Below are 24,647 nucleotides of genomic sequence, written 5' to 3'. Positions count from 1 at the left end.
TGGTCCATAAAGCACTTATTTCTTTTGGTGTCTATGCTGGTGAAGCTCCTTTTCAGTTACTTCAAAACCGGGTACTAGAATAACCTGAATTTAGAACCAGAACTTCAAATGGCTACACTACAAAGTATTATACCAAGATGTAAAAAAAAAAAAAAATCAAGCATATTTAATCTTTGCTAAAACCCATTATTTTTTAGTGAGAACAAAAATATGCTGTGTCCTAATTATCAAAGTGAAAATGTTTTTAAAATGTTGTTTATCTGATATTTGTATTTCCTTTTAAAATTCCCAAGGGTGGTACCGAGGCCAGCACCAGCAACACCTGGACCTCTCAGGCCCTACCCTTAGCCCGGCCTCACTGCTTTGAGTTAAATCCAGGGATCACCCACACCTGTGAATTCTGTAGAACCAGTATCAAGGGATGATGAAGATATTTTGTCTTAGGTAGGTGTGTGGGTAAGGGGATTAGGAGTGGTCTGCTCCTTGTTGGAGATTTTCAAGACTAGAATAATTCCTGACATTTTGAAGTAAATTTACATTAAAACAGACTTTTTTGGAGTAAATAGATCCCCTAGTTGGTGTAAATCCCAACTCCAATTTTACACTAGTTCCAAATTATAAAGGCATGTAATAAAACTGGCTGATAGAACATGTACTATGTGCCAGGCTTGAGCTCCAAAATCACTATCCTGGGCTCCAAAATCCCTGCAGGTGATGATTGCAGCCATGAAATTAAAAGACACTTACTCCTTGGAAGGAAAGTTATGACCAATCTAGACAGCACATTAAAAAGCAGAGACATTATTTTGCCAACAAAGGTCCGTTTAGTCAAGGCTATGGTTTTTCCAGTGGTTATGTATGGATGTGAGAATTGGACTGTAAAGAAAGCTGAGCACTGAAGAATTGATGCTTTTGAACTGTGGTGTTGGAGAAGACTCTTGAGAGTCCCTTGGACTGCAAGGAGATCCAACCAGTCCATCCTAAAGGAAATCAGTGCTGAATATTCATTGGAAGGACTGATGCTAAAGCTGAAACTCCAATACTTTGGCCACCTGATGAGAAGAACTGACTCACTGGAAAAGACCCTGATGCTGGGAAAGACTGAAGGCAGGAGGAGAAGGGGATGACAGAGATGAGATGGTTGGATGGCATCACTGACTCAATGGACATGAGTTTGAGCAAACTCAGGGAGATAGTGAAGGACAGGGAAGCCTGGAGTGCTGCCATCCATGGGGTTGCAAAGAGTCAGACAGGACTTAGGGAATGAACAGTAACATACACACTCATGTTCACACATACAATGAGCTTTGAAATTCACTCTTACACAAATGTAGTCATATTTATGTACAGTCAATGCCCACACACATATTCCCATGTGCACACCCACATTTATATGCACACACTTAGATTCAAGATCACATGCTCACACATCCTCATTTACGCACACACATTCACACTATGTGACTTACACCCCCACACATATTATGCCCCCACATTTAGACACACACACACACACTTTATCTCAGCTCTCTGAGGAGAACCAGAATGGGATACATTAGAATTTTTTCCCTTAATTTTCCTGTGTGGGCTGGAAAGGGACCTTATCATTATTATCTTATCTATTATTTCTCTTGCATTTATTTGTGTTTTTCTTCAAAAGGCCTTCAGGGCTTTTCACCACAAAATAAAAATTTTAAAGTCATATTAATAGTACACATAGGCATACTGCACATAAAATTTGCTTAAACATAACAGAGATTCTTGCTAAGCTTGAGAATGAGTGACTGAACTGAACTGATATGCCAAGCATTGTCCTAAGTTCTCCTGAATTAATTCATTTAATCCTCCCCACAGCCCTACAAGGTGGATATGCCGTTATCCTCAGTTTACAGATGAGGATGCTGAGATCCAGAGACCTTACGTGATCAAAGGGTGCTAAGTGGCTTCAGTTGTGTCTGACTCTGTGCAACCCTATGAACTGTAACCCACCAGGCTCCTCTGTCCATAGGATTCTCCAGGCAAGAATACTGGAGTGGGTTGCTGTGCCCTCCTCCAGGGCATCTTCCTGACCCAGAGATCGAGCCTGCATCTCTTATATCTCCTGCATTAGCAGGAGGGTTCTTCACAACCTGTGCTGCCTGGTCATCTGCTAATAAGCAGCAAGACCAGAACTTCGACTTTGTTTGGCTCCAGACCCCATGCTCTTAACTATTACACTGCATTGCTTGGGCATTGGGCTTCCCAGGTGGTGCTAAATGCAGGAGATGTAAAAGACGTGGGTTCGATCCCTGGGTTAGGAAGATCCCCTGGAGGAGGGCATGGCAACCCACTCCAGTATTTTGTCTGGAGAATCCCATGGACAGAGGAGCCTGGTGGGCTACAGTCCATGGGATCACAAAGAGTTGGACACGACTGAAGTGACTTAGCACACATACTTGAGCATAAGATGTATAAATGAGTAACTATCTGTTTGTTGGGGATGCACACTCAAATATTTTTATTAATGGGGAACATGATTGAAAAAGTCTGGAGGTCAGTTAGCCCAGGGAATATGAACTCAGATGCTAGTGTGACCTGGAAAACTTTTCATGATCCAGCCCCAGTCAGTCTCTCAGACCCACTTCCTGCTCTCCTTCCTTGCAACCTGTGCTTTGAATTCTACCATCTTGAACTTGATCCCAGCTGCTCCCTGAATTCCGAATGCCTCCTCCCCTCTCCTCCTCAGCCTTTGGAACTTGGCTCAGGCCACTTCCTTCCCTTTCCTCTCTGCTCCTTCCCCTGCAAAGGTGTCTTTTGCATGCCCAGCATTTTCTGCACACTTCTCCAGGACATTTGTCCCACTGTTTTGTAGTCACCCATTCACTTGTTTGTCAAGCACCTAGGAGACAGTGTTCTGTTATATTTATTTGTGTATGTCAGGCACTGGTGTGGAGCCTGGCACACACAGGGGTAAATGCAGGACGGAGGAAAGGGAAATCCACCACGGCCCTAGGAGCCGCCCTGTGACCTGTTATGTGCGTAACAGCCACCAGAGGGGGCAGACGAACAGGGTCCAGTGAACCATACCGTCTGGAGGAATTCAGGCTGAGAATTCAAAGAACTATTCTAGGGCCAAAAGGGAAGTTCCCTGAGCACACAGGCCATTCCTCTGTTTAAGACAAGAACAAACAAACCCTTCCTGGTAAGCACAGTGATAAAATCTGTGCTCTGTTTTAATTTCTTTGAATCTGGACAATCTTCAAATCAGAAAGCTTGGGTTCTAGTTCCAACTCTAACATCCGTTTAGCTTGTTGGATCCCAGACAAGACCCTAGGGTTTTGGGGCTTTAGTTTCTTGATCTGGAAAATGGGAGGCGTACTCATTTTTCCTACCTTCCTAGGATACTGTGAGATCCACAAGCAATAAACCAGTTTAATAATTAACATCTTAAAAATGACGAGGCCATACGTGCAATGCAACCAGAATCAAGGGGTGAAAGGAAAATAAGTCCAGCCACCCTTGTTCAAAATTAGCTAATTTTGTTTCAAAATTAGCTATGTGGGTTGAAAACCAAAGTATCCATGTGGGTCAATCAGCAGAGTCCTGCCTAGGAAGCATAGACATCTGGAGATTTCAGGTTGAGGGTTGTTTAGACCTTCTCATTCACTTGTCTCCCACTTGACCATCCCAGCCTTCTTGCCAGGGACCCCCTAGTCCATCTGCATCTAACGTCATGGATAATCCGTGTATTTCATCATACTTGTTCGTATTTTAGAAAAAATTTTGCAAATACGCATAGATATCATTGCAATAAATAAAACAAAAATCATATAACAGCTTTCCTTAGCTTCTAGTTGCAAGTGTATGTTTAAAATTAGCAAATAATTCAAAATACACTTAGAATTGCAAAACGTGCCTATGGAACCTATGCAAATTTGACAACAGGGGCTCAGCAAACTCAGAAACAGCCAATCCAAACCCAGAACCATGTAACAGTGTTCGCTACTTGGTTACCCTGATTCCTCTGAATGAGCGGATTGGATGCCTGAGCTGAGCAGGGATGGGTAGATGTGACTGCTTCCTCTCGGGGGTCTCTGATCTCACAAATGCCTCTCAAAATAAGTGTGTCTCTGCGTTCGTGAGTAATTTAAGAGAATTTAAAGGGGACTCTTTGTATGCGCAATGGTCTCACTTTATATTTTATCTTTAGAACCCAGCTCACCAGTTGTGGCTCGTGGAGGTCTGGGAACATTGGGGGCACAAATTTAAGCCTCAGCTGAATCAAGTGATTGAGCCCAGGAACCCCTGTGGCCCCGAGTGGCACCCAGAGACCGCGGCAGAACCAGGCCCTCACACCGAGGCCAGTGCCCTTGCGGCCCACGGCGGCGCGTGTCGGTGGGCCCTTCCCTCCGGGGGCCTCGGGTGTCCACGAGCTCCGGAGCTGCGCGTGTGTGCGGCGCACGCTCCCAAGGCCGGAGTCCACCCCCGCGGCCCCTTTCTCGAGGCGCCCCCTGCCCCTGGAGCCGCAGGGCCGGGCACGCCTTCCTGCTCATTCTGTCTCGGCAGCCCTGACCGAGGCAGGCCTCAGACCCGAAGAAACGCTGCAGGAGGTTTCCAGCGTCCCTCCAGGCGACCAGAGGCGCGTGGGGACTCTCCCGTGGGCTGGGCGGCCTTCAGAAGGCCTGCGGGCCCTGCTTTCCACTCCTCCCTTCCTTCCTCAGAAGCGCCGCGGCCGGATGCGCGGGCCACCGCAGCGGCCCCGCGCCCTCTGACCTGGCTGCGGCCTTTTCCTTTGGGTGCGGCTTCTGCCGCTTGGGGCGCGGGGGAGCGTCAGCGCCCAGCCTGGGCGCACTAGGTGCCGGGGAGCAGCCAGCAGCCGCCGGCAGGCCCGGGGGTGAGGAGGAGGCCTGAGGGCCCGCTTCGCACTCACTGGCGCACACCCTTTAAACGGAGCTCGGCTGTCGGTCCTGCTGCAAAGGGCCAGCCGTCTCTCCTCCCCGGGGGGCGGGCGTGAAGAGACCCCTTCAGGGAGGGGCAGAGTCAACGCTGAGGTTCTAGAACCAGCGACTCCACAAGCCACAACGGAGACGGTGGGGACTGGGACTATCAGGCCTCCAAAGGCTTCCGGACCATCTCGAAGAAGATGTGGAAATGGGTGGAAGGTTCCTCTGGCTCCCATGCTGGGTGGCCGGAGCTTCTGCAGGTAAGATTTAGTTAGATCTCAAGGAGAAGTTGGAGACGGCAATGGCACCCACTCCAGTACTCTTGCCTGGGAAATCCCATGGACGGAGGAGCCTGGTGGGCTGCAGTCCATGGGGTCGCTAAGAGTCGGACACGAATGAGTGACTTCACTTTCACTTTTCACTTACATGCATTGGAGAAGGAAATGGCAGCCCACTCCAGTGTTCTTGCCTGGAGAATCCCAGGGGCGGCGGAGCCTGGTGGGCTGCCGTCTGTGGGGTTGCTGAGAGTCCGACACAACTGAAGCGACTTAGCAGCAGCAGCAGCAAGGATAATTTGCCAGACTTGAGAGCCTGCAGACAGCCAGAACACTGTGATGGAGGACCCTGGAAACACTTTGGAGATCTTTAAAAAAGTGCAATGACTTGTCTCTACTCTGCTATGGTCTGAAATGACAGCCCCTGAAAAAACGAAAACCATGGCAATCACAAAGCTCTTTATTTACACCCACCCTGGATCTGAAGCAGTTTTAGATTTGTTACAGTTTAGATTTGTTATTTGGGGCTTCCCTGGTGGCTCAGATGATAAAGCATCTGCTTGCAATGCAGGAGACCCGGGTTCGATCCCTGGGTCAGAGAGATCTCCTGGAGAAGGAAATGGCAACCCACTCCGGTACTCTTGCCTGGAAAATTCAGTGGATGGAGGAGCCTGGTGGGCTACAGTCCATGGGGTCGCAAAGAGTCAGGCATGACTGAGTGACTTCATTTTCTTTCTTTAGATTTGTTATAAATCCCCATATTCTTCAATTGTCTACCCAATATTAAATACACATTGATGGTGCTTTGCACCACGCCTGGAGCTCCACTATGGAAGAAGGACATTTTTTAAAAACAAGTTTATGTATTTATTGGTTGTACAGGGTCTTTGTTGCTGCTTGTGGGCTTTCTCCAGTAGCGGCGACTGGGGGCGGCTCTCCAGTTGCGGTGGTTGGGCTTCTCCCTGCGGTGGTCTCTCTCGTTGGAGAGCACAGGCCCTGTGGTTCATGGGCTTCAGTAGTTGTGGCGCACAGGCTTAGGTGCTCTGCGGCACGTAGGATCTTCCCAGACCAGCAACTGAACCAGTGTCTCCTGCACAGACAGGTGGATTGTTAACCACTGGGCCACCAGAGAAGCCCCAGAGGAAGGAAATTAATATCTGACAGGGAATCCCTGAGAGAACTTTGTATGGAAAATTGAGGTTTGAGGCCCACCTCTGAGGGACTCCCAGAATATTTTCCATTAAGTACCCTCCCACCTCCACTAGGGCCTTCCCGAGTGGCTCGGATAGTAAAGTGTCTGCCCGCAATGCGGGAGACCCAGGTTTGATCCCTGGGTCAGGAAGATCCCCTGGAGAAGGAAATGGCAACCCACTCCAGTACTCTTGCCTGGAGAATCCCATGGATGGAGGAGCCTGGTAGGCTACAGTCCATGGGGTTGCAAAGAGTCAGACACAACTGAGCGACTTCTCTTTCACTTTCACCTCCACTATTTGTTACCTCTGCACCCTTCCCCCAGACTCCTTCTTCACATCCATCCTTCCTAATCTGGTTTCCAAGACTTCCAGAAGACTCTCTGGATGGGTCCTGAATCCTTTCTTGAGCTTCAACTGGGAAACATGGAGGTGGAGGGTGGGGTGAGAGAGGTGGCCTAGGGATCAGTCAGGGAACCTTGATCCCAAGACCCCTCTCACTTTCCTCTTCTCAGTCATCCTCGGATCCTGTCCTCCATAATTAGCCATGCTTTCTGAACCAAAACAAGGACATGAGATCTGACAAGTGTACATATGGGGAAAATGGGACGTTACATCCTTGAGACTGGAATTGGGAATCCTGGTCTCAAATCACGCACTATGCCCTAAACCACAAAATCAGGCACATACTTGTTGGCTTCTCTAGACTTTGTCAGTGAGGCAAAGATTTCATGTACAGATGGATTCACGTGTAGAAGAGGCCACGTCACCATGGCTTAGGGTCACCAAATAGTGTGAGAGTTGTTTTATGATGTTCAGCAGCGTGGCACACTGCTTTCAATAATATCCCCACCACCCCAAAGATATTAAGAGGGACGACTGACCCTTGAACAACATGGGGGCTAACCCACATAGATTTTACAGTCTTCCCCTTGTATCCACAGTCCCTCCATATCCATGGGTTCGGCTAACCTCAGATTATAGTACTGAAGTATTTACTATTGAGAAAAAACCCTGTTCCACATGCATTTTACTTAAACATTTATTGCATTATATGTATTCTGTCTGAGATACAGTATTCTTTTTTTCTTTTTCTTTTTCAGATCTCAGGCATTTCAGAAACCACTGAAAAGCTTTTGACCTCATATGCTCTGTCTATAGGATCCAGTGGCTATAATGCCTCAGACATTGGATGTTTGTTTAGAGGACTAGACTCAGAGAAACATGCATACAGCTTTGGCAGATCATCTGCAAATCTGGATGTCTTGATAAGTGTTACTTTAAAATGTATGTTTGCGGTAGTGAGAGGCAGATGATGGGCCATTGAAGTAAGGAAGGTCTTAGAAAGTTTCCAGAAATTTCTTGAGTCATCTTGACTGTCCTTGGGTGTGAATGGAAAGTATGTATTTAATTATTCTTGTTATTGTTCAGTCACCAAGTTGTGTCCAACTCTTTGTGACCCCACAGAAAGCAGCACGCTAGGCTTCCTTGACCTTCACCATCTCCTGGAATTTCCTCAAATTCATGTCCATTGACTCAGTGAGGCCATCCAACCATCTCATCCTCTGCCACCCTCTTCTCCTTTTGCCTTCAATCTTTCCCAGCATCACCGTCTTTTCAGATGAGTCAGTTCTTCCCATCAGGTGGCCAGAGTATCAGAGTTTCAGCTTCAGCATCAGTCCTTCCAATGAATATTCAAGACTGATTTCCTTTAGGATGGACTGGTTGGATCTCCTTGCAGTCCAAGGGACTCTCAAGAGTCTTCTCCAGCACCACACTGTTAATTACAGGGGAGCAAAATGTCCTTGGCTTCCTAGATAGTGCTAGTGGTAAAGAACCTGCCTGCCAATGCAGGAGACGTTAAGAGAGGTGAGTCTGATCCCTGGGTTGGGAAGATCCCCTGGAGAAGGGAATGGCAACCCACTCCAGTATTCTTGCCTGGAGAATCCCATGGACAGAGGAGCCTGGCAGGCTTGAGTCCATAGTGTTGCAAAGAGTTAGCCATGACTGAAGCAACTTAGCAGCAAAATGTCCTTAGTTTTGCTGTTTTAGCGTTAGTCACTCAGTCATGTCTGACTCTTTGTAGACCTATGGACTGTAGCCCACCAGCGCCTCTGTCCATGAAATTGTTCAGGCAGGAATACTGGAGTGGGTAGCCATTCACTGCTCTGGGGTATCTTCCCTACCCTGGGATGGAACCTGGATCTCCTGTACTGCAGACAGATTCTTTATCCTTTGAGTCACCAAGGAAGCCCCTTTAGGGAACTTAAGTATTTGTCGGTGCAGAGGATTTCTGTGGCTTTGGGCCACCTTGCCATTCCTCACCACAAAGTCATCTACCACGAAGGTTTTCGGGGCCCTTGCCCTGTTGGTGTGAGGTGCTTTCGATTTATGAGGAATGAAATGGGATACCCACCTGAGCAAACACTGGGCACTGATGGTATGTCAGACTGTGTTCCAGGTTCCAGGGAGTCTGCTAGTGGTGGGTAAAAACCCACAAGGTTCCTGACCACATGGAACTTCACTCGAGTGAGGGCTGATAAATAATAAAAACGTGTAAATGAGCAAGGTAATTTCAGATGGCGTAAGTGCTAGGAAGTCAAGAATCTGACCATATGCCTGAGAGAGATAGGGGAGAAGGGTCTGAAGCTACTCCAGGTTGCATGGTCCAGAACAACTTCTTTGAAGAAGTGACTGAGGCTTGAAAGCTCCAATGAGCCTGGAGGGGAAGGTCTTGGGGCAGAATCTTCTAGTCATAGGGATCGGTTGGTGCAGAGGCCCTTCTCTGCACTTTGGTAAATTTCAGGAATTCAAAGAAAGCCAGTGAGGCTGGAGCGTGGAGGATAGAGGGGTGTCCCCGGGCATTCGTCCTCAGGCCAGGTGCAGAGGAAGCTGTAACAGGTCCACTGTTTGGGCCAGCGATGCCTCTGGTGTCCTGAACACCTTGTTCCCCGGGACTGGGCGCCCATTTCTTTCTGTCCCATTGACCCCACCCTCGTGACTCAGCTGCTTTTCCCCCCTGCTTCTCTCTCTGTTCATTTCTGCATGTCTGTTTCCACTTGAACATGTTGGGGAGTCACCCTCAATGAGACATTATTCTGGTGGATGGGGTGTCAGGAGAGGTCTCTCATTGCCCGCTGTCTCCTCTGGTCCAGCTTCTCTGGCCTGGACTCTGGGTCCATCCACTGTGACCAAGTTGTCACCACCCAGAGCTTGGCAACGTACATTGAAGGAAACTGTAGTCTACGGCCATACCACCCTGAACGTGCCCAGTCTCATCTGAAGGATGCGGTCATGACTCCTTCCCTCAAGATCAGACTGTGCTCTGGGCCAGATTTAAAGAGACCAACGGCCTTTTTATAGGAAGGATACTTACAGCCATGTCCCAAGAAACAAGCCTAAAAGCTGGTTTGTTTTTAACAAAGTGATCCATAACAAGGGTTTACTGCTTTAGCTACTCACTGATCCTAGCCCAGGAGAGCCTGCCCGTCACCACCCAGATCTCAACACTTCTAAATCAGCCATCCACACAGCCTCTAAGGACAGGCTTCCTCCTATTTCTGCTCAAGATGGTCCTGAGTCTCTCTCCCTTCCCACATGCTCTTATACAACAGATCCCGCCGTTTCTCTATCGAGAACTAGAGTCTATTTCCTCTCCCCTTAAATCTGTACCAGCTTTGTGAGCAGCTGTAACCAAGGAACGTAGCGGAAGCTGTGTAAGAGAAGAGCGTCTTCCGTCTTCACCTGTTGGAACATCCCTCCTTGGGCGCCAGCTGCCACATTGTAAGGAAGCCCGATTATCCGTGAGAAGAACCCCAACAGAGAAGTATAGAGGTCTCCCACTAACAGCCCCTGCTGAGCTCCCAGTTGGTGCTGAGTCCCGACTGCCAGTCTCATGCAGGAAGCCATGGAGGACCTTCTCACCACCCAACACCCCAGCCAGTACCTGCGAGGCATTTGAGTACCCAGTCAATCCACAGCATTGTGAGAGACAATGAACTGTTTTGTTCTATGTCCCCATGTTTTATGGTGGTTTTTTGCAGAACAGCTCCTGAGCTTCTATAGCATCCAGGATCTGGGTATAAGGGGGTTGGATGAGGACAGAAAATAGGTTATATCCCATTGGATCACATGTGGCCTTATGGAACTTCAGAATCGGGTGCGGGAAGCCAGGCCTGGGAAAGTGAAAAGCAAAATTTTCACTTTACTTGATCATTGCTTATTTTGAAGAATCATTAGAACAGAGCTCCTTTATATCCTAATGACAAGAAGCCCAGGCCACTCTTGCCTGGGACCTTGCCTACGTGGCGTTGGCAGTTTGGGGAGAGGATGCAGGCACAGCCTGGAAGGTAGGAGAGGACTCAGCGTGATAGGCAGTACTGAGTCTGACATTTTTATCTGAGGGCTAGAATGTGATACTGTCGTTTGCTGTAGAATTACAGAATTTCACATGGATATTACTGTATTATTCAGATACTAATTCTTAAATGATGAAATGAGAAAGCTCTGTTTTTTTTTAAATTGGAGTGTAGTTGCTTTACAATATCATGCTAGTTTCTACTCTACAGCAAAGTGAATCAGCTATATGTATACATACAGTTCCTGAAATGAGAAATCTCATTTGCTTTTCCTTTCTCTTCACTTTCTTCTTCTTCTTCTTCTTTTTTTTTAGGAGAAGCAGCAAGAAAGATGTCCAACCTATTCTTGAGCTCCAGCCTAACGTTTGGTTATTTGTTCTTTATCCAAAGTCAATATTTTGGAAGAAGTTTGAACCGAATCATTCATGCATTCTCGGGTTTCGTGCATGAAAAATCCCCACAGTTTTCCACTTAAAAAGAAATAAAAAGTCTGAGAACTATGTACTGAAAAGCTATTAAAGGTTGTAGGCTGTAAACTCCAAACTTGGCAGGATGAAATGGTCATGAAAGAAGGAAGTTCAAGTCAAGGGTGAATCAAGTAGCCAAAGCTTGTAATGTGTTCAAGGCATGCAGACCAGAGCTTGTGGGGGGGCATTGGACGGTAAAAGCCTGTCACGAGTGACCTGTCACCAAACTGGGTCCTCCAGACAAGAACACTTAACCTCTTGCCTGATCACTGCGATGGTTTCATAACTGGTCTCCCTGACTCTGTATCTTTTTAAAGCACAGGTTTTATCAGGTCATTTTCCTGTTTACAAACTTGCAATGACTCTGCATTGCCCTCAGGATAAACCAGCACTTCAGAAGTCACCTTACTTAAAGAGGGATAGGCATGATCCGTCTTTGCTTCTCTCTCTGACCACACAGCTCAGCCACACCCCAACTAACACTATTTCCCCCCATCATGGTGAACTCCTGGTGTTCCAAGAATGTTCACTGCTCTCCAGCATGAGTCCTTGGACATGCCATTCTCTCTGCTGGGACCACACCCCAGTTCTTATTTATCTACCAAGAATCAGCTCAGATGTCACCTCTTCCAGGAAGGACTAAGGGTACCTCCTCTGGATTACCATTACATTTGGTAATTTGTCACGATGTGTAATCATTATATGTTTACATGTGTGTGCACACTATTACACTGTTCATATCCCCCATTAACTGCTTCAAGGCAGTTACCCTGCTGTATTTGACTTTTTAACCCCTAAAACCCACATAGTACCTAACTTATAATAGATACTAGATAAATCGTTTTGGACAAAAAGTAAACAAATAGCTCTGAACCTTATTTACATTTTTTTTTTTTTGCAGCCTGGGAATAAGCCAGAGGAATATAGGGACGTAGAATTTTAAGAGGGAGGACCTACAGAGTCAAGATTCTGAAATCCAGAGAATTGTTTATCCATGTCATAATTTTGCCTAGAATTGACCTTTCCGTAGAAAATAACATCCACAGCGATTCAACCTGGCAGTGTTATTGTTTTCAGAAGTGTTGTCACAACGGACTCTGTGTCACAGAGGTTTGGAATTTACTCATCTAATTAACGAAGATCATTTGAATTCCAACTGTGCCAGGCCTTGTGCATATTAAAATGTGAAGACAGCCTGCATTGTTTTCCTCCAGGAGCTTGTAGTATCCCAGGGAATTGGTAATGGGGTTGGGTTTTGGTTTGATGCTATGGTTGTTGTTGTTAAGACTTCTACAAGGATGAAGTTCTTTTGGAGGAGGGCTGCCCCAGTTGCAGGGAACTCAGCTGACCAATATGAGTTCAGCTCCAAAAAATGTTTTTAATTTTTTCCCAGAAGAAAAAACAGGCATAAAGCTCACCCAAGAGAAGAAATATGGATGACACACCCCACCATGGACACAAAATATTTTTTTAAAACAAATGACACATGAACAAATAAATAAGAGGATACAGGATGCAGATACGTAGACGCAAGAAAATTCAACCTATGTTTCTGACACACCTGAGTCATAAGGATGGAGCAGATTTTTCTTCCTAAAGGCACAATATGTTCCTTAAATCCTTGAGAATCATGTTCAACTTCTATATGTGGAGGATAAATGTCTTTGGAGATGTTTGGAAAGGAAATGGAAGATGGTGAGAACCTAGAAAGGGCCCTCTGTCCCCTAGGTCAGGCTATAAACACACCAGAATTGATGCTGGAAATATAGCAGTATGTTGATGGCATCAATCAATGGACCTATGCCTGTGGGTCATGGAGATACAGGATGGATTATCATAGGTGGAATTTGACCTTAAGAGGTGTAGGGAGGAGAGCTGAGAACATGCCTAAAATTCTCCTCTGACTGTTGACCACTTAATCATCTTTCCAAATCTGAAATATCCACTCATTTCTGTTTTTCTTCTGAGATCTAGAAATGTATTTCAAGGAGAACCTAAGGATAGTTCAGTTCAGTTCAGTCGCTCAGTTGTGTCTGACTCTGTGACCCCATGAATCACAGCACGCCAGGCCTCCTTGTCCGTCACCAACTCCCAGAGTTTACTCAAACTCACGCCCATCGAGTCAGTGATGCCATCCAGCCATCTCATCCTCTGTCGTCCCCTTCTCCTCCTGCCCCCAATAGTTGCTTGCCTTTAAATAATAACAGTGTTATTAAATAATGTATATGATTGACCCCAATCCTCCCCCTTCCTCTGGAGACACACTATGCCATCTGTATTTTCCATGTATATTTATACTTCCCTGACCCAGACTTGTGCTTGGGCCCGTAGAATGTGGTAGAAAGACTTGAGCCTAGTCTTAAGGAGTAGTTCCTGACTCTCCTGTTTCTCTCTGTACCTCTTCTATTATCATGAGAAGTGCTAGTCCTGTGTAGGCACTGCCTTCTAGCAACAATCAATATGCATGGATCTGACATGAGCCCCAAATCAATGAGATGCCAAGTCCATCTGGACTTTTAACTTAAGCCAGAACCACTCAGGTAATACCAGCCTAGATCAGCAGACCCACAGCCAACCCTCAGAGACAAAGCAAGAATTAATGAATGTTGTTTAAACACTATTTGAGTTCATTACCTAGTGAAAACTGACTTGCAGGGAAGTCAAATGATTTGCAGGGAAGAGGGGAACAACGATCATCCCAGGAAAAGCACTCACGAGAAAATTCAGCCAGAGCCTCTTAAGTCTCATAGGGAGAGGGGCAAGGAGATTCAAAACAGAAGAGGAAAACAAAGCAAGATTCAGGATTAAAGAACGGTAGGCTGTAAAAAAAAAAAAAAAAGAAGATGAATGAAAGACTGCCCAGCATTCCTGCTATTGAACTAGGGTTTGCCTGTGACTTAGAAGCTTCAGGATCTTCTCTGAGTTTTCTCACTGTGACATAGGGATAATGAAAACAACTGCTTCATAGGGGTGTTGAGACGGTTAAATGAGTTGAATACATACAAAGAGTTTAGAAATGTGTCCGGCACAAGTCAAGTGGCATGCGCATGTTAGCTTAGTGGTGCCTCTGTGATGGAGCTCCAGACTTAACCTCTGCCTGCTACTTCTATCAGAACTCCATTTCCCAGAATTTCTTCCTAACTGCCTGGCCTGCCAACCTATAGTGACTTCAGAATTGACCCCCACCAAATGCACAGTTAACAGCCCTCTTCACCAGCTCCCACCATTATTCACCATCTCATCTCTATAGCAGATCTGTGTTTTCCCAAATTACTTATCATGCTTCCCTGATCTCACCTTGACTGATATCCCTACCTCTAACACATTAACTTATGAGTTGGGAGAGAAGACGTGGCATCTTTGAAAACTTAGGATTTTTTCCAAAAAAGTTTGCTTTCCTATAACCCTAAACATTTCCATTCTCAACTATAGCCCCTTACCCACCATCTCCCTAGACTTTTCTGTAGGAGACCTTTGAGCAGCCATGAATGAATTTTGGCTGCTGAAATCCTCATGAAACAAATATTCAACTCCTGGCTTCAGAGCACTGATGGGTGGGGTTAGCCATTGGTCTGTCATCGTATTTCACAATCAAAGCAGTAGATTATCCCTAAGAATAAAACAAAAAAGGAATTCTATCTACATCAATACTGCTATTTTCCCAATTTCCCAGAACGAATTGTACAGAAAAATACAAATGCTATGAAGATAGGTCCAAGTGAAACACAGAATTCATAATAAGAGGATGTTGTTACTCCAGAAAAAGGCAACCCAGCGGGCTTTGGGTTAGTATTGCAGTCATGAAAACAAGTTCGACGTTCGTGTCAGATAAACAATCGTCGTCACAGCTCTGGAAGCTTAGAAAGTGAGTCATCCTGAGGAGCAGGCGCTGAAGACGTGGAGGCAGGCGTTTACCTCAGCCCTCTGGCAGCTGACAGGCACATTCTTTCTTGCCCATAATGCTGTCTCTGGGAGAGGTGCTGTGGCCATGAGCACCAGCTTCTCCTTTTCCACTGAAATGCTGTTCACCTCTTCCTCCCCAAGATGCCTTTGTGCTCTGCCCCCAACCTTTTGCTGTCCTTGGGAGTGACCATTCTCTACCGCCAATGGATTTCATCCTTGGTGGAGAGAAAGTACTTCAAAAAGCCTCTCCTTGCAAGAGGGATGCATCCTTAAGGACTTCCCACTGGAGATGTATTGGCTGAGTCCACGGGACAGAGAATAGAGCGGGTCCAGTCCCAAACCAGTCAACCAGCAAAGGAAAAAAGGGGCTGAAAGGGGGATCAGAGACTGGCTGGGGTAGACGCAAGGTCAACATCAGTGTGTGTGTGTGTGTGTGTGTGTGTGTGTGCAGGGGGTCCTGTAAACAGGAAGTGATGGCTGGGGTGAGGTCCACAGCACAGCCAGAGATGGAGGCAAGGAGGAGGGTTCGGGCAGGAGAGGGTGAGGGGCCCCTGATTTTGCAGCCTGGGCTGGAGCTGGGACAGGTCGAGAGGCATCACCAGGGCTCTGCCGATTGCATTGTCAGCCTTTCTACCTACATCTGAGTCTGCTTCATGACAGGACCAGGAGTTTCTACAGGCATAGCCATCAGAGGCTGAGCATGCAGGAAGCAGTGTGGTATAGAGGAGGCGTGTCAGCCTTTTGCTCCAAGACACGTGATCACAGTGTTCCCAGAAGCATTACTCATAATTGCTACCAGCCTGAAACTAACCAAACTACCTCCGCTGCAGAATGGATCGGAAGTGGAACTTTATTTATATGCACATTGTGGCTGATTTGTGCAGTGGAATACTGTATTAGACCCCTGCGCTACCATAGCAAGTTACCATAAATGGGTGACTTCCCATCACAGAAACGTATACTTCTCAATTCAGGACGCTAGAAGTTCACAATCAAGATTTTGGCCAGGCTGGTTCCTCTTGGCTCCTTGGACAGAGGTTTTGCTCTGTCTCCCCCATAGCTTCTGGGGCTTGCCTGCAACCACTGTGGCTTGTGGCTGCATCACTCTGTCTTATCATGACCTTCTCCTCTCGATATCTTCTTGTAAGGACATTGGTCATGGGGTTCAGACACCACCCTAATCCAGTATGATCTCATTTTAAATGATCACATCTGCAAAGACCCTATTCTAAAGAAGGCCACATTCTGAGGTTTTAGGTGAACATAAATTTTGGAGAGACACTGTTCAACCCAGATCAAATACTACAAAACAGTGAAACTGATTGAACTACAGCCACATGCAAAGTGTGAATGAAACCTTCAAACCCAATATTTGATGAAAGAAGCTAGACACAAAGGAATATGTACTGTTATATTACACTATGAAGTTCAAGGTTTACTGTAGTGTTCAGGGACGATGATGGTACCATAGCAATAAGCAAGTCCATGATTCCCATAAAAATCAGAACAGGGGTGACCTTGAGGAGGAGACAGAAAAGGGGGCATGGCAGGGGTTTCTGGCATGCTGGAATGTTTTATTTCTTTTTATTTTTGGTGAGAACAGTTTATAATTTATTTAAAAAGACATAATTACCTCCTGAGAAATCTGTATGCAGGTCAAGAAGCAATAGTTAGAATCCAACATGGAATAACGGACTGGTGCCAAGTTGGGAAAAGAGTATGTCAATGCTGTATATTGTCATTCTGCTTATTTAACTTATATGCAGAGTACATCATGTGAAGTGCCAGGCTGGATGAAGCAAAAGCTGCAATCAAGATTGCCGGGAGAAATACCAATAACCTCAGATAAGCAGATGACAACACCCTTATGGCAGAAAGCGAAGAGGAACTGAAGAGCCTCTTGATGAAAGTGAAAGAGGAGAGTGAAAATGCTGGCTTAAAACTCAACATTCAAAAAACTAAGATCATGGCATCCGATCCCATCACTTTATGGCAAATAGATGGAAAAACAATGGAAACCGTGAAAGACTATTTTCTTGGGCTCCAAAATCACTGCAGATGGTGACTGCAGCCATGAAATTAAAAGATGCTTGCTCCTTGGAAGAAAAGCTATGACAAACCTAGACAACATATTAAAAAGCAGAGACATTATTTTGCTGACAAAGGTCTATGTAATCAAAGCTATGGTTTTTTCCAACAGTCATGTACAGATGTGAGAGTTGGACCATAAAGAAAGCTGAGAGCTGAAGAATTGATGCTTTTGAACTGTGGTGTTGGAGAAGACTCCTGAGAGTCCCTTGGACTGCAAGGAGATCCAACAAGTTCATCCCAAAGGAAATCAGTCCTGAATATTCATTGGAAGGACTGATGCTGAAGCTGATACTCCAATACTTTGGCCACTTGATGCAAAAAACTGACTCATTAGAAAAGACTCTGATGTTGGGCAAGATTGAGGGCAGGAGGAGAAGAGGATGACAGAGGATGAGATGGTTGGATGGCATCGCCGACTCGATGGGCATGAGTTTGTCTAGGCTCCGGGAATTGGTGACGAACAGGGAGGCCTGGCGTGCTGCAGTCCATGGGGTCACAAAGAGTTGGACACCACTGAGCAACTGAACTGAATTGAACTCAGTTGAATTATAAATGTGTAAATTATTCCTGTTAAGATATATAAAAAACTGATAACAATGGCTGTCTTGAGGGGGAATAGGGGAATGGTGGTATCTGGGTGGCCCACAGGACCAACGTGGGAGACTTATTTTTCATTGTATACTCCAAATTGTGTAAGATATGAAGATGTAATCTATGAAAAAATTAAGATAAACTAATATTTGGTTTGTCTCCTCTGAAAAAATAGGTAATATTGAGCCCTGTATTTAAAATTTAACAAAAAATATAACAGTAGCAACAAAAATGAACTTTGGCTTTTATCTCACATATTATACAAAACATATTCAAAACTGACCATAGTTTTAAATGTAAAAATGTAAAACTAAAACAGGAGAAAATTTCCCTGATTTGGGGTCAGGCAGAATGCCAAACCCACTCCAGTACTGTTGCCTGGAAAATCCCATGGACGAAGGAGCCTGGTAGGCTGCAGTCCATGGGATCGCTAAGAGTCAGACACGAATGAGTGACTTCACTTTCACTTTTCATTTTCATGCATTGGAGACGGAACTGGCAACCCACTCCAGTGTTCTTGCCTGGAGAATCCCAGGGACGGGGGAGCCTGGTGGGCTGCCGTCTGTGGGGCCGCACAGATTTGGACACGACTGAAGTGACTTAGCAGCAGCAGCAGAATGCCAAACACACAAACCACAAAAGTAATTGGTAAAGTGAACTTGATCACAATGTAGAGCTTCTATTCTGCAAAAGAAAATAAAGATAAGTCACAGACTAAGAGAAAATATTTACAAATCACGTATCTGAAAAACAACTTTTATCCAGGATATACAAAAGACTCTCAAGATTCATTAAGAAAACAAACAACCCAATTAAAAGATGGGCAAAAAATCTGAATAGATCCTTCACCAAAGCAAAGATCAGTTCAGTTCAGTCGCTCAGTCATGTCCGACTCTTTGTGATCCCATGGACTGCACCACGCCAGGCCTCCCTATCATCACCAACTCCTGGAGCTTGCTCAAACTCATGTCCATCAAGTCGATGATGCCATCCAACCATCTCATCCTCTGTCGTTCCCTTCTCCTCCTGCCTTCAATCTTTCCCAGCATCAATCTTTTCCAATGAGTCAGCTCTTGGCATCAGGTGGTCAAAGTATTGGAGTTTCCGCTTCAGCATCAGTCCTTCCAATGAATATTCAGGACTGATTTCCTTTACAGATACAGACGGCAAATAAACACATAAAAAGATGCTCAATATCATTATTCATTAGAGAAATGAAAAATCAAACCATAATGAGATACTGGTAAATCTGTTGTTGTTCAGTCACAAAGTTGTGTCTGACTCTTTGCGACCCCATGGACCCTTTGAATCTATTTGTCACCTCCACTTATAATCAAAAGAGATTTTATTTAGGTCACCCTGAATTGCCTAGTGGTTTTCCCTACTTTCTTCAATTGAAGCCTGAATTTTGCAATAAGGAGCTCATGATCTGAGCCATAGTCAGCTCCAGGTCTTATTTTTCTGACTGTATAGAATATTTCCGTTTTTGACTGCTAAGAACATAATCAATCTGACTTCAGTATGGATCATCTGTTGATGCCCAAGTGTACAATTGTCTCTTGTGTTGCTGGAAAAGATTGTCTGCTGTGACCAGTGTGTTCTTTTGACAAAATTCAATTAAGTCTTTATCCTGCTTCATTTTATACTCCAAAGCCAAATTTTTCTGTTACTCCAGGTATTTCTTGAATTCTTACTTTTGCATTCCAATCCCCTATGATGAAAAAGGTATTTTTTTGGTGTAAGTCTAGAAGGTGTTGTAGGTCTTCATAGAACCAGTCAACTTCAGCATCAGTGGTTGGGGCATAGACTTGGATTACTGTGATGTTCAATGGTTTGCTTTGGAAAAGATCTGAGATCATTATGTTGTTTTTGAGATTGCACCCAAGTACTGCATTTCAGACTCTCTCTTTTTTCTTTTTTTTTTTTTTTTACTATGAGTGCTACTCCATTTCTTCTAAGGGATTCTTGCCCACAGTAGTAGATATAATGGCCATCTGAACTACATTTGTCCATTCCAGTCCATTTTAGTTCACTGATTCCTAAAATGTCAACGTTCACTCTTGCTATCCCCTGCTTGACCACATCCAATTTACCTCAATTCATGGAGCTAACATTCCAGGTTCCCGTACAATACTGTTCTTTACAGCTTCAGACTTTACTTTTACCACCAGACACATCTACAGCCAAGCGTTGTTTCCTCTTTGTCTCAGCTGCTTCATTCTTTCTGGAGCTGTTAGTAATTGCCCTCCATTCTTCCCCAGTAGCATTTTGGACACCTTCTGATCTGGGAGGCTCATCTTCCAGTGTCATATCTTTTTGGCTTTTCATACTTTCCATAGGGTTCTCTAGGCAAGAATACTGGAGGGGGTTGCCATTTCCTCCTCCAGTCTAGCACATGTTGTCAGAAACTCTTCATTATGACCTGTCCACCTTGGGTGACCCTGTGCAGCATGGCTTATAGCTTCATTGAGTTACACAAGCCCCTTCACCATGACAAGGCTGTGATCTATGAAGGGGGCATACAGAATAGACACTTGCAAATAGTATAGGCCAACCCATTGGGAGGGATTCCCTGGTGTCTGAGTGGTAAAGAATTTGCCTGCATTTGCAGGAGACACCGGTTTGATCCCTGGGTCAGGAAGATCCCCTGGAGAAGGAAATGGCAACCTGCTCCAGTATTCTTGCCTGGGAAATCCCATGGACAAAGGAGCCTGGCAGGCTACAGTCCACGGGGCTGCAATAGAGTCAGACATGACTTATCGACAAAACAACAACAGCAACAATAACCCACTGAGAGCTAAGTTATTCCAATCTCCCCAATCATTTCATTTGTGTTACAACAATTGTAAAGTTAATCCAATTTAAGCCCTTGTGCTTTAAATTGGTCTTACTTGTCCTCCTAAATTTAAAATTAAATATGTCCTACTCCATTGTGAGGAAAAGTTCTATTCGTATCCCATTGAATATCTACGCTTCTTTAAAAACACAGGAATTTAGTTCTCCCGATACCTCACTACATAGGTATCCCAATAAGATACAGTACTTGATGTCAGGAAGAGTCTCGGTGGGCAGAGCTTTCTCTAAGTGCTATACTTTGTGTAATCATTACTTCTGTTTTGCTGGTGGGTGAACTGAGACGTGCTTTCTAGGTGGTGCTAGAGGTAAAGACTCCCCCTGGATTGGGAAGGTCCCCTGGAGGATGGTAATGCAACCCACTCCAGTCTTCTTGCCTGGAGAATCCCAAGGACAGAGCAGCCTGGGGAGCTCCAGTCTACGGGGTTGCAAAGAGTCGGACATGACTGAAGTGACTTAGCACACACACAGAGACATGGTGAGGAATCCACTTCAAAAAGCAGAAGCAAGTCAAGCACACACCTGGAGTTGCCTGGGCCTAGGCCCCTCTGTGTCAAGGGATTTAAGGCAAGGTAGCAACCTCCCTGCACTGTCATCATTTTCTGTACGACGGGACTAATGATATCTAACTTACAGGGCTGTAAATGTTTACGATGGTGCCTGGTTAGTCTGAGTAAGTTTCAGTGGAGGATCTTATTGAAGAGTGTGGGTGACTGTCCAGTCTCTCCACCATCTTTATCTCCAAAAACTGTTTATGCTAAAAGTACAGGCTACAGCTTACTTACCTGGAACTTTCTAGATGACATACTCTGTTTTTGTGGATCTGGGTCCGTCTCTTCCTCCTCCACCACCAGAACTCAAGGCTCAGAGGTAGCAGGGTCCGTCTCCCCATGACATAAGGAGATGGCCAGGGAAGTGTTCCTCTCTGCTCCACCTACTTCTGGCTCCAACCAGCAAATCTGCAGCTCTCTGGAATGCTCCAGTGTTTGATGTGGCTGGTGGTTACAAAGGTGTTCATTTTTTAGTATTGGGTTGAGCCATTCTATTCCTGTGCTGTTTTTCACAGTGAAACAAGGGGGTGTTCAGACACCTACAGCTCCAGGTTCTGCCACTAGCTGTGGGGTCTTGGGTAGGCTGCCTCTCTGGATCTCAGTTTCCTCATCTGTGAAGTGAGGAGATTGGACCAGGTGACCGCTGAGGCCCTTCCAGGCCTCCCCTTCTGGATTTATAACTCATCTGATTCCCCAAGCATGTCCCCAAGCACCCACCATTGCATTTACAAAGAAGGAATCATTGAGTGAAGCTTATGGCATCACAGGCTTTGAAACCAAGAAGGCCCTGAACTTGAGCCTCAGCTCTGCACTCAGTCTTCAGGGGACCATGGACAGATCACTTCAGTTCTCTGGGTCAAGGTTCCCTCAGCTACAAAATGAGTTTAAGAAAAGAATCTTATTTACAGAGTTGATGAGACGATCAGAAAAGATATGTGCAATTATTAACAGCCTCACTGCCTGGAATCCAGACAGTTGTTGGTAACCGGTCACCTGCCAAACTGGCAAAAGCCAAACAATCAGGTCAAGTCAACAATTCGCTCTTGAACATTGATTGTGAAACTGATAGTTTTCACATCATGTGATTTCTTTTAATTCTCCCTTCAATGCTGTGAGGTCAGTTATCCTTCTGGGTTTTTCCAGCTGATAAGGAGGGAGGAAGTCACATGATCAAAGCAGCTCCTTAACAACTGGTGCTGGGAAAGCTGATCAACCATGTGTAAAAGAATGAAACTAGAATACTTTCTAACACCATACACAAAAACAAACTCAAAATGGATTAAAGATCTAAATGTAAGACCAGAAACTATAAACCTCTTAGAGGAAAACATAGGCAGACATAGCAAGATCCTCTATGATCTGCCTCCACAGACTAATGGAAATAAAAACAAAAATAAAGAAATGGGACCTAATTAAACTTAAAAGTTTTTGCACAATGAAAGAAACTATAAGCAAGGTGAAAAGGCAGCCTTCAGAATGGAGAAAATAATAGCAAATGAAACACTGACAAGGAATTAATCTCCAAAATATACAAGCAGCTCATGCAGCTCAATACCAGAAAAATGAACAACCCAATCAAAGAGTGGGCAAAAGAACTAAACAGACATTTCTCCAAAGAAGACATACAGATGGCTAATAAACACATGAAGAGATGCTCAGTATCACTCATTAATAGAGAAATGCAAATCAAATCCACAGTGAGGTATCACCTCACGCTGGTCAGATGGCCACCATCAAAAAGTCTGCAAACTATAAAAGCTGGAGAGGGTGTGGATAAAAGGAAACCCTCTTACACTGTTGGTGGGAATGCAAACTGGTACAGCCACTGTGGAGAACAGCGTGGAGATTCCTTCAGTCGTCAGTTCAGTTCAGTCGCTCAGTCGTGCCCGACTCTTTGCGACTCCATGGACTGCAGCACACTGGGCCTCCCTGTCCATCACCAACTCCCGGAGTATACTCAAACTCATGTTCATTGAGTCGGTGATGCCATCCAACCGTCTCATCCTCTGTCACCCCCTTCTCCTCCTGCCCTCAATCTGTCCCAGCATCAGGGTCTTTTCAAATGAGTCAGTTCTTCCCATCAGGTGGCCAGAGCACTGGGGTTTCAGCTTCAGCATCAGTCCTTCCAATGAATATTCAGGACTGATTTCCTTTAGGATGGACTGGTTGGATCTCCTTGCAGTCCAAGGGACTCTCAAGAGTCTTCTCCAACACCACAGTTCAAAAGCATCAATTCTTTGACACTCAGCTTTCTCCAGTCCAACTCTCACATCCATACATGTCTATTAGAAAAACCATAGCTTTGAGTAGATGGACCTTTGTTGGCAAAGTAATGTCTCTGCTTTTTAATATGCTGTCTAGGTTGGTCATAACTTTTCTTCCAAGGAGCAAGCATCTTTTAATTTCATGGCTGCAGTCATCATCTGCAGTGATTTTGGAGCCCCCCAAAAAGTCTGTCAATTTTCACTGTTTCCCCATCTGTTTGCCATGAAGTGATGGGACCAGATGCCATGATCTTAGTTTTCTGAATGTTAGAGTTAAGTCAACTTTTTTACTCTCCTCTTTCACTTTCATCAAGAGTTAACTTTCATCACTTTCATCTTCTTTGCTTTCTTCCATAAGTGTGGTGTCATCTGCATATCTGAGGCTATTGATATTTTCCCTGGAAACCTTGATTCCAGCTTGTGCTTCATTCAGTCCAGCATTTCACATAATGTACTCTGCATATAAGTTAAATAAGCAGGGAGATTCCTTAAAAAGCTGGAAATAGAACTGCCATACAAACCAGGAATCCCACTGCTGGGCATACACCCTGAGGAAACCAGAATTGAAAGAGACACATGTACCCCAATGTTCATTGCAGTGCTGTTTACGATAGCTAGGACATGGAAGTAGCCTAGATGTCCATTGGCAGACAAGTGGATAAGGAAGTTGTGGTCCATATCCACAATGGAATATTACTCAGCTATAAAAAGGAATGCGTTTGAGTTCGTTCTAATGAGGTGGATGAAACTGGAGCCTATCATACAGAGCGAAGTAAGTCAGAAAGAGAAACACCAATACTACATATTAATGCATATATATGGAATTTGGAAAGATGATAATGATGATCCCATATGCAAGGCAGCAGAAGAGACAGAGATGTAAAGAGCAGACTTTTGGACTCTGTGGGAGAAGGAAAGGGGGGGGTGATATGAGAGAATATCAATGAAACATGTATATTGTCATTATGTAAAATAGATGACCAGTGCCAATTCGATGCATGAAGCAGGACACCCAAAGTCAATGCTCTGGGACGACCCAGAGGGATAATAAGGTGGGGAGGGAGGTGGGAGAGGGTTCAGGATAGGTGGACACATGTGCTCTTGTGGCTGATTCATGTCAATGTACGGCCAAAACCATCACAATATTATAAAGTAGTTGTCCTCCAATTAAAATTAATTAAT

The sequence above is a fragment of the Cervus elaphus genome, chromosome 19 (assembly GCF_910594005.1).
Source record: "Cervus elaphus chromosome 19, mCerEla1.1, whole genome shotgun sequence".
Lineage (NCBI taxonomy): Eukaryota > Metazoa > Chordata > Mammalia > Artiodactyla > Cervidae > Cervus > Cervus elaphus.
The sequence above is the reverse complement of the archived record's forward strand: the minus strand, read 5'-3'. Positions refer to the sequence as shown.